This window comes from Somniosus microcephalus, chromosome 29, assembly GCF_052327205.1.
Source record: "Somniosus microcephalus isolate GS21.2 chromosome 29, FLI_Smic_1.0, whole genome shotgun sequence".
Lineage (NCBI taxonomy): Eukaryota > Metazoa > Chordata > Chondrichthyes > Squaliformes > Somniosidae > Somniosus > Somniosus microcephalus.
The window spans coordinates 10,100,041-10,115,802 of NC_141015.1; the positions used below are offsets into that span (position 1 = coordinate 10,100,041).

Below are 15,762 nucleotides of genomic sequence, written 5' to 3' on the forward strand. Positions count from 1 at the left end.
TAAGAAAATAACCCCAGGCACCTTTTCAGGGCTTTGGGAGTGTTGGGCAGGGGCAGCTCCTGTAGGGGGCGCAATCGGTCGGGGTCTGGTCCGATTTCCCCATTCTCCACCACGCTGCCTAGTATGCAGAGGCGCATGGTGTTGTAAACGCACTTGTCCTCGTTGTAGGTGAGGTTGAGTTTTTGTGCGGTTTTCAGGAACCTCTCGAGGTTCGAGTCGTGATCCTGCTGGTTGTGACCGCAGATGGTAACGTTGTCGAGGTAGGGGAAGGTTGCCTGCAAGTGGTGGTCATCGACCATGCGGTCCATCTCCCTCTGGGAGACCGAGACCCCATTCGTCACCCCAAAGGGGACTCTGAGGAATTGGTAGAGGCGTCCGTTCGCCTCGAAGGCGGTGTACGGGCGGTCCTCTGGTCTGATAGGGAGCTGGTGGTACGCTGACTTGAGGTCGATGGTGGAGAACACCCGGTATTGGGCGATTTGGTTCACCATTTCTGATATGCGGGGTAGCGGGTAGGCGTCTAGTTGGGTGTACCTGTTGATCGTTTGGCTATAGTCGATCACCATCCGTTTCTTCTCGCTACCCCTTACCACCACCACTTGGGCGCGCCACGGGCTGTTGCTGCATTCAATAATGCGCTCCTTCAGGAGCCTGTCTACCTCGGTCGCGATAAACCGCCTGTCCTCCCAGCTGTACCTCCTGCTTTTGGTCGCTATTGGCCGGCAGTTAGGGGTAAGGTTCGCGAATAGCGAAGGCGGCTTTACCTTCAGGGTAGCCAGACCGCACACTGTGAGGGGCGGCTGGGACCCACCGTAATTGAGTGTGATGCTTTGGTGGTAGCACTGGAAATCCAGGCCCAAGATCACGCTCGCACATAGATTCTTCATGATTAGTACTTTAAAATTATCGTATACAGTTCCGTTAACGGACAATTGTACCGTGCAGTAACCCATAATGGTCGATGTCTGGATTTTATCAGCCATAGATATGGTACCCCGAGTAGGGACCACCTTTAGGGAGAGTTGTTGTGCCAGTTCAGGGTGGATAAAACTCTCCGTGCTTCCACTGTCAATTAAACTCAGTTTTTTCGCTAGAAACTCCCGTTCCTACAATGGCAAGATTTCCTGTCTGGAATAGGCTGGACTCAGAGTTTCGATTCGTGTGTGGTCCCAGATCCTCCAAACGCAATCAATGCTACCGAACTAGTAGCGTACGAGAAGAAGCCCCTACCATCAGCCCCAAAGACACGGGACAAAGAGGTTAAGTGCCCCATAACGACACCCGGACCTAGGAATGGGTTAGTACTGATTCCAACAGGGAAGGTGTTGTACCATGACGTGCATTACGAGGTAGCATATGTGTTATCCTTAATTTGACAAAGATACGGCTACCCCGGTGGTGCCCAGCTGAAACGGAAAAATTGTACGAGAAACTATTAAAAGAAATGTTCCGGATGGCAGAAGAATGGACGGAAGTAATATCTCTAATGTAAGAGATATTAAAGGGGGAAGATGTAGGATCCATTCCTCCCCCGCAATGGTAAAAATTGGACTATGATATATAAAAACCCAGAACTGAAGAGCCAGCAAAAAGGGCTTGGCAATAAAGGGTTAATTCAAACATTACTGCCGAAACTACGACTGGATCACAGACAATCTAAAATACGAATGCTTCTCAACAAGAACATTTGCCTATTCATTTACCTTAAGGGGGTTACATTGTCCACCTTAGACCACGGCCCCCGAATAACTAGTTTCAGTGCAGGCCTAGACAATGGGCCGGGCCTCGAACCTTTTGAATACGAATGCTAACAGAAACCAACAACCTCGCACAGGCAGTCACTTTGGGAGGGTTGCATTGTCAGAAAGATATCTCAAATCAATGGACAATTCACACATTTTGAAACGAATCGTATGCTCAGAAGGGGGCCAGGAAATAATGCAAGTTGGTTTTGGTTTAAAGTAAGATCACTTCGAAGACAGTGGTGGGGGAAGCCGGTGGCAGAACAGCGAACAGAATTATTTGGGCCTACAATCAACTCCAGGAGACAGCCGACCGGGAGTGGTGATTGTATGTTTCAGCCAAATCACAGAGGGGGCTTTTATGATTGAGACTGAGTAAGTTTGTGAGTTTCAGTCAGATCACAATAAGGGCTTTATGATTGAGTCTGGGTAACTTTATATGTAACACTCAAATCGCAGACGGTCTTAACTGTGTCTTATTGTGTCGATGCAAATGTCCCTTGCGTAGGGGTTTGTATTTTGGGGTTGTTAGTCTAATATAAATAGTAGGGATTTATACTGGGGAGGTAATTGTGTGTGTGTGTTCGATAAACGAACAAATCAAAGGCTGAGCCAAAACCCTGGGCCGTGTATATTTTGTTCTTATAAATCCTGACGTTCAAGAACCGTGTGTAATGGGGGGCCAGTATTGGAGAAAACCCCTTAGAGTGTGTGTGTGTCTGGCTGTGGGTATTGATATGTTAAAGAAAGAACTTGCATTTTTATAGCACCTTTCATGACCTCAGGACGCCCCAAAGTGCTTTACAGCTAAATTTTGAAGTGTAGTTGCTGTTGTAATGTAGGAAATGCAGCAGCCAATTTGCGCACAGTAAGATCCCACAATAAAGAGCAGATAGTCTGTTTTAGTGATTTGTTTGAGGGATAAATGTTGGCCAGGACACCAGGGTAGAACGCCTCTGCTCTTCTTCAATATAGCGCCATGGGATCTTTCACATCCACCTGAGAGCAGACGGGTCCTCGGTTTAACGTCTCCTCTGAAAGACAGCACCTTTGACAGTGCAGCACTCCCTCAGTTAGCCTAGATTTCTGTGCTCAAGTCCCTGGAGTGGGGACTTGAACCCATGACCTTCTGACTCCGAGGCGAGGGTACTATCCACTGAGCCACGCTTGACACCTAAAGTTGAAACTAACTAAGACTTACTGTGGTCTGCAGTGCTTCAGAATAGGCTCTTGACTAGGCACGGCCCCCAGTGAACAGGAACTAGCCATGATTCTCTGATCAGGACCGATCCTGCCGTGCATTTTTTGACCGTAAAATAAAGACTTTAATTTCTATAGCGCCTTTCATGACCACCGGACATCCCAAAGCTCTTTACAGCCAATGAAGTACTTTTTGAAGTGTAGTCACTGTTGAAATGTGGGAAACGCGGCAGCCAATTTGAGCACAGCAAGGTCCCACAAACAGCAATGTGATATTGACCAGATAATGGCCCAGAAATTCGGGTCTCCACGGGTGAGTACGCATGGGGTAATCACCCATAGGCCCAATGGAAGTGCCGGTTTCCTGCATGCACTGCGCATGCGCGGGAAACCGGCACTTCCGTTCCTCTGAACGAAGGGGTTCAGAGGTCGAACGCGTGCGCAGGAGAGGCTGCGCGTGCGCATCGAACTTTGTTTATTTTTACAGGTTTTCCCGGGAGGGTAAGCCTGCAGAAGTTAGAAATGTAAAAAGCAGGCGTAAGGCCTGTTTTTCACAAGGTAAGTGGTGAATTAATTAAAATTAAAACATTTTTTCCACAGGTTTATTATTTTTAAATACTTTAAAGCAAGGTAAGTTTATTTTTAGCCCCGTTAGAAAATAAAATTATTTTTTTCAAAAATTTAAATTATTGTTTAAAATAGTTATTTCATGTAATTTATAGCTTACTTAAAAAATGTGATGTTTTAAAAAAAAATTATTTGAAGATTCAGTGTTATTTTGGAGCCGTAGTATTTATAAGTCTTGACAGCACTTCCTGTTGGCTCCCTATGGCCCACGTGATCCCAGGGGACGCATCGAACTAACTGCGCCCCTGGGATACGCAAGCACTGCGCGCCGGCAGCTGGACCAGGCCCCGGATCGGAATTCCACGGGGGCCCACAGCTCAACGGCCGGCGCGCAAGGTAAGTGCAGATCTGGGGCTTGCACCCATGGGAAGCCCCCGACCCGAATTTCTGGGCCATTCATGCAGATTGAGGAATGACCAGATAATCTGTTTTTATCATGCTGATTGAGGGACCAACATTGGCCAGGACACCGGGGATAACTCCCCTGCTCTTTTTTGAATTAGTGCCATGGGATCTTTTCCATCCACCTGAGAGAGCGGGCGGGGCCTCGGTTTAACATCTCATCCGAAAGACAGCACCTCCGACAGTGCAGCGCTCCCCCAGCACTGCACTGGAGTGTCAGCCTGGATGTTTGTGCTCAAGTCTCTGGAGTGGGACTTGAACCCACAACCTTCTGACTATCAAAGGCAAGAGTGCTACCCACTTTTTTTTAAAATAAATATACTTTATTGAACATTAAGAACATTTACAACATCTTGATCATTTCATTGTATGATACAAATCAATTCCGCCGCTCTGCACAGCCATTCCGCCACCACATTTTAACATCAAAACCTGAAGTTTAATTTGTCTCCTGTAACATATATTAATCGATTGTACTTTTAAAAATTGGTTGTAAAATACTATCCTTAAATTCCTTTCTGAATAAAACATCCACAGAGCCTTATAATGATCTTTTAACTTATATTTAAAATATTCTTTTAGGTTGATTCTCCTCCCCTTAAAAAAACAGAGCATTCCTTCTTTGCACAATCACGAATCTAGCCAAACTGAACATTAAATTAATTGCCGCTCCGCTAGACTCGGGCAGACTCTCCTGCAACCCCCATCTCAAAATTGAGTCCCACGGGATTCCCATTCTCGCTCTTCGGTCCCCACCCAGCAAAAAAGCTTCACACAACTGTCGAACATAGTACTTAAAGTCACTTAACTGCGGACATAACACCAGTAAATGGGACAGAGTCTCATCCCGTGTCCCAAACACTGGGCAAGTTGCCGCCTCCACTCGCCCAATCTTGCACAAGACCGTCATGGTAAAAATGCGGTTATGAGCCAATTTGAAATCCAATTCAATCCACTCTGGACATTTAAAATTCGCCCAGACTCCCTTCCAAATCCTGTTGAGGTCCAGCTGTGGGTATATACTCTGCCAAAACTCCTGACCAGCAGGTGTCTTGAATCTCCATTCTCTAAATACCTCATAGAAATCTCGAGTATTACAGTTGTCAAATTGGACCAACTCTCCCCCTTTCTCCAGTACAAAGCTTGGAAAAGCAGGACGCATTTTACTTCCTTTGGAGATTTACGCATTTATTTCTTCCATCCAATCCTGTGGCATTGCCCTCACAATCTTCTCATACATAATTCCTATTGCTTTTTCCTCTACCTCCTGATCCTCCTCCCACACCATGTCCCTCACTATCGCTTCCGGCAACCAACCTGGAATTACTTCATATAATACATCTTTCACAGATATAATCCCAGCTTTTATAAAAGCTTGATTAAATAAAACCTCTCCTTCGATGTTGACCCACCTGTTCAATAATAAGGGCTGTTCTAAAAATTCCTCAGCCCCCTTGGGCATAAACTGCACACTTTTTAAAAATTGGGCCCAAGTCTCTACAACCCCCTTATAAAACCTAGGGAGAAGTTTAATCGATTTCAAAAACATATTATTGTATTCCATATACAATAGCCCCTGCCCTCCTATCCCACTTCGTTTAAAAAAATGCTCAAAACAACTCTTCCAAAAACTTGTATTTGACTTCTGAAGAAATCTCTTCACCCATTTGATTCTAAAGGATTTTTTCTTCAAATCAGTATCTGGGAAATTGAGTCCTCCCTGATTTGTCCATCCAATGATGGTATTGTAAGCCACCAAGGCTGGTTTCCCTTCCCATAAAAACCTCACACAAGCCTCTCGGATGGACTTTTCCGCCCACTCAGGAATATCCTCCACCGTCAATAAGTACCATAGCTTAGATAGCAGGAGAGCAGACACCACTGTTGCTCTTCCTTGAACTTTCAACCACCTTCTGTCCAATCTTCCCAAAATCTTTTTAATTTTCATAACCTTCGGTTCCCAATTTAATCGATCCACTTCATCCCTGTCTTTCTTGCACCCCATATGCACCCCCAGAACTTCCAAAACCTCCACCACCTTAAAGGGACATTCCCCCAACCATTCCCCCCTACCCCTCCCTGCAACCAGGCATTGGGACTTACTATAATTCACTCTGGCTCCTGAAGCTCTACAATATTCCTCCACTACATCCATAGCTTTCCTCACTGACTCCCCATTTCTCAATGTTAAGGTTGTGTCATCTGCATATTGGTGTATCACTGACACCAGCCCAGAACTGGGGACCACAATCCCAACTACACCTTGTTTCTTTCGCATCATGTAACCTAATGGTTCTGCTACCAATGTGTACAACAATGGGGATAGGGGACAACCCTGTCTCACTGATCTCTGTATCGAAAAATACTTGGATAAAAAACCATTACATTTAATACAGCTAAATATGTTTGAATAAAAAATCCTTATCCACTGAATGAAATTTTCCTTGAAACCAAATGCTTCCAAAACCTTCAATAAAAACTCATGAGAGACCCTATCAAAGGCTTTCTCTTGATCTATCTTTAATACATAAGCCTCCCTCCCACTCTCTTCCATGAGCTCTATCGCATCTCGGATTGAGACCACAGAGTCTGCGATGTCCCGGCCTATGACTCCATAGGACTGAGAGGGCCAAACTATCTGCGGTAACACCTCCTGCCATAACCCTCGCCAAGATCTTATAATCCACATTTAATAATGTGATGGGCCTCCAATTCTTCAGATCCCGTCTATCCCCTTTATTTTTATAAGCTAAGCTTATGATCCCTCTCCTCATAGATGGGGCCAGGCTTCCCTCAATTTTAATTTCCTTAAAAACTTCTAAGAGCAATGGACTTAAAATCTCGCAAAATTCTTTATAAAATTCTGCACTTAGTCCATCGGACCCTGGGCTTTTCCCCCCCTTCATTCCACTTATTGCTACTTTTATTTCCGCTAATCCTACTTCTTTGTCACACATGCTTCTCTCATCCTCCTTTAAACCCTCTTCAATAAAAGCAGTAACCTTCTCCATCTCCAAATTGGAAATGTCTTCTTTCGTATATAGCTCTTGATAAAAGCTGCTAGCCGCCTTTAAAATCTCCCCACTTTCATGAATGATCTTCTCCCCAACCTTCAACTCTTCAATTAACGATAATCTCTGTCGCAGCTTCTCCTGCTCTAGAAAATATCTAGTGCACCTTTCACCCTCCAATGCATCTCTAGCCTTTGCATGGAGAATGGCCCCCTTGCATTTTTCAGCTTGCAATAATTCCCACTCTTCCTTTAGCACCCGGAACTTAGTTTCCGCTCCCTTATCCCCTCCGTCAACCGCTTTACAGACATCCATAAACCTTTTATTTATATTCTCTTCTAGACGCCGGTTAGCTGCCGCCCTCTTTTTCCCATAACATACCGAAAAAACTTTTACCTCATATTTGAAATTGTCCCACCAAACTCTTCTTTCTTTCAAGAACAAAGGTTCCTTCCGAGCATCCTTTATTATATTTATAATCCCTTCTTTATAAGCAATTTCTTTCAGGTATTGATTGTTTAAAATCCACACCCCTAAACCAATCTTAACTCTGCTGTTCCTAATTCTAAGAACCAAAGCCGAGTGATCACTAAAAAATACTTTTTTATAATAAATCTCCATCACCTCAGAACTTAACCCTTACCACATTAACACAAAATCTATTCGGCTCTGTTTTAAAACATCACCCACCCAACCTGATCTGGAGAACTCCCTTTTTATGGGGTTCCTGTCCCTCTATAAGTCTCTCAAATTTAAATTTGCCATCATTTTTACAATCATCCCTCTGGAGTTATCATCCTTAAAGGTCATCTGGGCTGAAATGTCCATCCGAGATAAAAATACATTAAAATCCCCCACTATACAAGGATTTTCCACCTCTGCCGCTTCAGTGAATAACCCCCGAAAAAACTCGCGGCGCTTGCAATGGTCGTTCGGTGCATAGATATTAAAGAGATTGCAATTAAATCCCTCCATTTTTACCCTTAGCCGTAAAAATCTCCCCTCAGCATCCTTGTCCATCAAGGCAACGTACTCTTTTATGGACGGACTCAACAAAACAGCCACCCCTCTACGGTTATTGTTTGCACAACTCGCAAACACCTCTCCCTTCCAAACCTTCTGAACTCTTTCTAGGATATCCTCATCCCAAAAGGTTTCTTGCAGACACAACAAGTCCGTGCCTTTAAAACCCTGCAACAACTGCTGCAATTTCTTCTCACCCCTCAGTCCGTTCACATTAATCGAGACCAATGTAATCATGGCTCCAAAGAAGGGAAGTATGCCTGATAATCTCCCCATCATTTCATCTCTGGTCCTTCCCTCCTCACATGCTCCTTCCCAACTTCTCGGGCAGCTGTTGCTTTTTCCTGCAGCCTCCGACTCTTTTTCCCCTCCTGTTTGACCCCTCCCTGCTGTTTCAGCCTCTTCCTTGCATTAAGTTTGGGCCCAGGAGCTGCCCTTCCTCCCTCCTTCTGCCCCTCACTAACCTTTCCCTTTCCACATGATGCCACCCCACCCCTGACTTCCATGTCTCTGTCCCCCTCTAATTCCTCACACTCAAGCTCTTCTGCAACCCCCTGTGCCTGCTCCCCGTCCGATACATAATCCTGCTCCCCGTCAGATACTTCATCTCCCATAGAGAGTCTTCCTGCTATCGCAGTTTCTCCCACTGTGCCGCTCCCTTCGACCACATCTCCACCTCTGACCCTTGCACCCTGTTCCCTCTCTCCATGGGACAATGGCGCACCTAAATTGTTCCCTTCTGACGTCTCTATCTCGCCGATCCCATCCTGCTGTCCCTTTAAGGCTCCTGCCTCTTGCTCCCTCTCCCCGTCCTGCCCCCTCCCACTCACCAAGATATCCGACTCCCCACCTCTCCCCGGAGCACCCACATCCACCGCACACCCCGCTCCCGCCTCCTCTCCCCCCGCAGCCACCAGACTCCCCAGGGGGAGCCGAACCGCACTAAGGCTCGAGTCTGCACTCGACCCTCGCTGCCCGCTGCTGTCTTTGTTCCCCTCCACAGCACTCGGCGTGTTTTCTGCCATCTCCATCCCGTCCTCCGCTCCGCCATCCTCTGCCTCTTCCTGTGCTCCTTTCTCCTTCATTTTACCGGCTGTGTCCTCCGACTGCACCGCTCCTCCGGCCGTTCCACTCTCATCTCCTTCTCCTTCTCCCATCTCCTCATCACTCATATCGCTCCCTTCTGCCACACACTCACAGCGGGTGGGGCCTTTGTGACACACCCCACAGCTCTCCGCCTTGCAGCTCCGAGCGATATGTCCCGACTCACCGCAATTGTAACAATACAAATCTGGACAGTTTCTTACGAGATGGTCATGTCCCAGACAATAATAGCACACCTTTACTTGGTTATCGTGCAACACACAAAAGTACTGCACTCCTTCCAGTGTCTCGAACTTCACACTGCACGGCAAAGACCTCACCCCCTCTGGGAACCGCATCTGCTACCCGTGTTCCCGGATAGTACCTCCTCTTTATTTCAGAACAGATTTTAATGTCCCACGACTCCAACTTTTTGCTCAGCACTTTGTCCTCAATGTACCCTGGCAAGTTTAAAAATGAAACCACCACCTCCTCTGAATATAGCAGAGTCACTTCCAAGAATTTGTCACCAACTTTCAGACTGAGCAGCAGTTTTTCCACCTCCTCACGGCCACTGACCGTCACCTCGAATCCCACATTTGGCTTTGGTCGGCAGGCAAAGCAGCTTCCCTCGCCACAGTCCTCATGAACCGCCTGGATTATATCCCAGGCTCAAATCTTCTTATCCTCACACTGCACCACCACCGTGTTTTCTTTACCAAACCTCCTGGGGTCTCGGCCCAAATCTTTGGGCCTTCTTTTTTCCTTTCCCACCACAGTTTCTTCCCTAATTAAATTCCTCTCAGGAACACTGTCCTCCGAGGGGCCCGGCACTCCGGACCCCTCAGCAGCCATCTGGCTGTTTTTTGTGGGCCAAAAAGGCCCTAAAACCTGAAAACAAAACCCCAAAACCCACCACCAACTTTTTACAAAACTCCCTCCAACACCCATCTGCAATTAAGCAACCAGTAACACCTGGCTCACTCCTAGCCCCTCCCACCTAGAGAGTGCAGCCCACTGAGCCGCAGCCAACAGTGGTGCAATATGGGCAATCAGCGAATCGACAGCCTGCTTTACACTCCGCCCCATTTTCCTTTCTATTGAAGGCAATCGAGCACGGTGTAAAGTGGTGGCCAATTCTCTACCGCCTAAGACCAATCTTACCCACAGTGACCGGAATTCCTGCAGTACCTCTTAACATGTTCTTAGAAACAGAGGTTTTTATCTTTCAAACCTTGATGTTAAGCATTACCCGGGCAAAAGGCAGAAAGGAAGACTTGGCACAGAGGATCAGACAAAACCATCGGAAGTATTAAGTAACAAATTACCGGCAGAAATGCCACAGTATCTGAGAGAACGCCCTCTATTGCACCACAGTGACATTTTGTCCACATCAGCCCTGCAGCAGCCTCTCTTGAGCGAGATCACCAATTAATGATAAAGTAGTCTTGTGCTGTGATTTCCTACCTAAGTCTGCTCAAGCTCATTTCATGGAGGACCGTTACAGTCAGAGGACACGTTCCCACATTACAACTGCAACTACGCTTCAAAAGCACTTCATTAGCTGTAAAGTGCTGTGAAGGAATGAGCCATATAACCTATTCAGAAAAAGACACTACCTTATGAAAGTATTCTGGCCTTATTGAAGCAGGACAAACTGGGTTTGGAAATCTGGAAACCTAACGATGAAATAGCTGTGAAAGAATTCTGGCTATTGAGATAAGACAGCTGTTGACCTTGAATAAATAACCTTATTGAAACAGAAGGTTAAGGGCTCCGACAGGCTGAACTTTTTGGAACAAAACACTGGTTCACCCTGGATAAGGTGTTCTAATTTACACCTCGTAAAGAAGCACATAAAGTAAGGAACATCTGCCCTCATGACGATGACATCAAGTAAGGAACACCTGCTGTCACACCGTTTTTATATGGTAAACTTAGAACACCTAGAGATGAGACACGAGTCTGGGCTGGCAGTAAGAATTGCAGAGGTCAGCAGAAAATGACTAGAGATAATTAGCTTGCATCAGCAGAAAACCTTAAAGGAAATACCACTGGAAAAGGGTTAAAATATTGAACTCTCAAATGGAATAGTAGACTCGCTTTAATCAGGCAAAGCAATTCTCAGCTTCAGAGGTGGCTCTGTAAGTTACCAACTCTTTGTACCTCGGGGATCAAAGGTATTTGATTTTGGTGGATATCGTATAGAACACTAAGAACTGTAAAACTAGCAAAGTTAAGATTTGAAAGTAAGATTCTCTGGTAATAAGATTGTAAGCTTTCTCTTTTTGGAACTGTTAATGTTGCGATTGACTCACCAACTGTAAACAGCATGTCGGTTCTTTAATAAATCTATATATTTTTAGAATAGTCTCACATAAGACTTCTGTATCAAAAACTCGCAAACTCAATCTCTGTACACTCTTTGGTGAGGAGTTGCAGAATTCTGGGGGAGTTTTCAGGACCCTCATAATATCCGGAACGTTACAGTCTCGCTAAACTTATTAAAAGTGTTATCTGGAGGACGGTAACATTTTCGGTTTGTTCCTTTCCTTTAGGGAGAGATAGTCTGGATCTTTAGACCCAATTAAGCGTCTTTAGGATTTGGCTACCTCAAACTTTAGTTGAAAGTGAACGTCTTGAGAAATATGCCTGATCCGGGGTAGCCCTAAAGGGGCTAGGACTAGTAATTATACCTTCAGTGCTTTGGGATGTCCTGAGGTTGTGAAAGATGCTATAGAAATGCAAGGCTGTCTTTCAAAGATCCTGCATGGAGTGGAAAGCAGGTCCCAAGGGTAAAAAGTCACTGTCCAGCCACAGCCTCTGTTTTGCCCGGTCCATTGTTTGCAATACGTATGGGCAACATATTAACCGTTTCTTGTTGTATTACCCGGCCCGTACTCATGCTCCGTAAGATTCAACAGAATGGAATCTGTATCCCATCTTTCTGTCTTTCTTTCTGTCTTTCTTTCTTTCTGTCTTTCTGTCTTTCTTTCTGTCTTTCTGTCTTTCTTTCTTTCTGTCTTTTTTTCTTGTTTCCCCTTCTCTGCTCTCCTCTGATGAAGGTGCTGACTTTTGCCAGGGCACACTTCCACTGGAGCCTGGCAGAATGGAGGTAATTTTAACCCACAAACACAGGTGGGTTTGGGTCGGGTGGGATGTAAAAATTTTAAACCGGAGCCCAACCCGCCTCGAAGCCGCCCACTTCTGGTTTTAATGGAGGCGGGACGAAGGGCAGGTGACCAATCCGCTCACAGGAGGCGGGTCGGGCCTCCATTTTAACAAAGTTTCTATTTTCAGGCCTCGGCAGTTAAAAGGAGGTGATAAGGGCCGGATCCATGAGGTAAGTGCCTTTCCAGCACCACTTGTGGGCCAGGAGCAGGAGTGTTTCCCCCTGGGCACAACAAGTTAACCTGTACAAACCCCCCACCCACCTCCACGATCTCCCCCCACAATCTGTCAGCTTCCCCGAGATCCCCAACCTGCTCCTCGGCTGTTACCTTTCTGGGAGCGTTCCTCACCCCACAGGTCGCCTGTCACTCAGGCTGGCTTTCTGGCAGGGAATAAAAATCACACACAGTGTGGAGTTAAGACTCCACGCCATTCAGGGAAACCTGCACTTCCGGGTTTCCCGACCATAACTCCTATCCCCCCAACCCCCACCCCCCACCCCGCTCCAAAACCCCGCCCCAGTAAATATCGGGGCCGATGTGCCAGTAGGCTATTCTACTATGGCAAACATCACATCTTAGCCTTATCCAGTCTTCACCTGATCCAGACCTCACCTGGCATCTACCTATGCACTTTCCAGCAGGGAATAACAATCAGGAATGGGAATTCCAGCTGATTTTTCCCCTCCTTAGCCCAGAGATACTGGGTGAATTGCAGTACCCTACCGCTGTCCATGGTGACATCACCAAACTCAGCAGAGTCTGGGTTGGATACAGTGGGCATAGTTCCACACGCTGGTCATCTCTGGTAGCTCACCTGGGAGGCCATCTTTACAGGCGAGAGTAGACAGTGAGTTCGCTAAGGGGAGTGACAGAAAGAAAGACCTTGTATTTATATAGCGCCTTTCATGACAGCGCTTTACATCCTATGAAGTCCCTGCTGTAATGTAGGAAACGCGATAGCCAATTTATGCACAGCAAGATCCCACAAACAGCAACCTGATCATGACTAGGTAACCTGGGTTTTTTTTTAGGTATTGTTTGAGGAATGAAAAACTGGCCAGAACACCAGGAAAAACTCCCCTGCTCTTCTTTGAAATATCTCATCTGAATGACAGCACTGCACTGGAGTGGAGTGGGGTGTCAGCCTGGCTGGTTTTTGTGTTTTAGGTTCCTGGAGTGGGACTTGAACCCAGAACCTTGACCCAAAATCAAGAGTGCTACCCCCTGAGCCACGGCTGAACCCAAGCCTCACCTATCCTCATATCCACAACCACACACTTCCCATTTGTGGCGGGGGGGGGGGAGGTGGGTGGGGGGAGCGGGGGTGGCAGCAGTCATTGGATAGTGATTGAGAGCAGGAACCCTGGCGGAATTTCCTGTCCGAGATCACCGAACTCAGCAGGCAATGGAAATCAAACCCAGGACCTTCTGCATTTAAAATTTTAAAATTCTCATTTTAAAGTTGTCCAATCCTTCCACGGCCTCGCCCCTCCCTATCTCTGTAATCTCCTCCAGCCCTCCAACCCTCCGAGATAACTCCGCTCCTCGAATTCTGGCCTCTTGAGCAGCCCCGATTTCAATTGCTCCACCATTGACGGCCGTGCCTTCAGCTGCCTAGCCCCTAAGCTTTGGAATTGCCTCCCTAAACCTCTCTGCCTCTCCGCCTCTCTCTCATAAGAACATAAGAACATAAGAAGTAGGAGCAGGAGTAGGCCATACGGCCCCTCGGGCCTGCTCCGCCATTCAATAGGATCATGGCTGATCCGAACCTAGACTCACGTCCAGTTCCCTGCCCGCTCCCCGTAACCCCTAATTCCCTTATCAGCTAGGAAACTGTCTATCTCCGTTTTAAATTTATTTAATGTCGCAGCTTCCACAGCTCTCTGAGTTAGCAAATTCCATAGATTTACTACCCTCTGAGTGAAGAAGTTTCTCCTCATCTCAGTTTTGAAAGGGCAGCCCCTTATTCTAAGATTATGCCCCCTAGTTCTAGTCTCACCCATCAGTGGAAACATCCTCCCCGCATCCACCCGATCAAGCCCCCTCACAATCTTATATGTTTCGATAAGATCGCCTCTCATTCTTCTGAATTCCAATGAGTAGAGGCCCAACCTACTCAACCTTTCCTCATAAGTCAACCCCCTCATCTCCGGAATCAACTGCGTGAACCTTCTCTGAACTGCCTCGAGAGCAAGTATATCTTTTTTTAAATATGGAAACCAAAACTGTACGCAGTATTCCAGGTGTGGCCTCACCAATACCCTGTGTAACTGAAGCAAGACTTCCCTGCTTTTATACTCCACCCCTTTTGCAATAAAAGCCAAGATTCTATTGGCCTTCCTGATCACCTGCTGTACCTGCATACTAACCTTCTGTGTTTCATGCACCAGGACCCGCAGATCCCTTTGTACTGTAGCACTCTCCTCCTTTAAGACGCTCCTTAAAACCAACCTCTTTGATCAAGCTTTTGGTCATATGCCTGAATTTCTCCTTATGTGGCTCGGTGTCAAATTTTGTTTTATAATCACTCCTGTGAAGCACCTTGGGACATTTGCTATGTTAAAGGGGGCTATATAAATACAAGTTGTTGTTGTTGTTGGTGTTGCTTGGCATGGCTCAGCGACATACAGACTTTGGAACTGCGCCCTCGGAGGGGCTTACCGCTGGCATCACAGGTAAAGTACCCCTGCAGGGACAATGATCACATTGCAGCGACGAGGAATGTTACAACATGCCCACAGATCAATCTGGGGTGCTCAGTTTAAGGCGTACAGACACTGCTAATCACGCAGCTCAACATTCCTGAGTTACAGTCTATACTGCGGAAAACAGCTGCTCACTGAATGGTTCAACTCTTGACTGTTGAACAATCGAAGCTGTGCGGCTGATATTTGTAGCTTTAGATGAGAACCCAGTGTTTGTGGGTCAGATGATCTCCTGGAATATTACTGACGATTTGTGCTTTGCTGTGTCTATCTGTCGGGTACTTTTAGCAATACCGTCCTTTATTGCTGGAATGGCCCCCTGTGAATCACTGCCTTTTTCTACAGTCACACAAACATAGCTGGAGACCATAGAAAGGAATAGCTATACAATAGAAAGCACTCACCTCCTTTCAGTTGCTGCTGCTTACACCCCAACCCTGCTGGGAAATGTGAGATGATGTGAGTTTGCTGGCTCATCCGATCTTCATACACAAGTTGCTACAGATGCTTCCTGATTTACCTGTACCTCCTTTATTGCCCTGGGGCGAATACAATACATAATCACGCACTGTGACAACTACTCCTGAGAAACTGGTTGCACAAGTTCTGTCATGTCCCTTACAATAGAACGATGTCTGACAAATCGAATGTATGAAGCAGCTGCTTCTACACAGATGGGGCTACCAGGACTTGAATCTACCAATCTGTTGAAAGGATATTTACTAGTCCTAGCCCCTTTGGGACGATCCCGGATCAGGAGTATTTCTCAGATGTTCACCTTCAACTAAAGGTTGAG

At 46.4% G+C, this 15,762-nt stretch overlaps 1 protein-coding gene across 1 annotated transcript in view; it reads right to left on the minus strand.

Moving 5' to 3' along the window:
* The window catches only part of LOC147098464 (fatty acid-binding protein, intestinal-like), a 72,126-nt gene extending 56,665 nt beyond the window's left edge, over positions 1 to 15,461 (minus strand). The window contains exon 1 of the mRNA XM_085970148.1: positions 15,371 to 15,461. The gene's annotated coding sequence lies outside the window, so the exon portion shown is untranslated. The remainder of the gene's footprint in view (positions 1 to 15,370) is intronic.
* Positions 15,462 to 15,762: the final 301 nt, after the last annotated feature.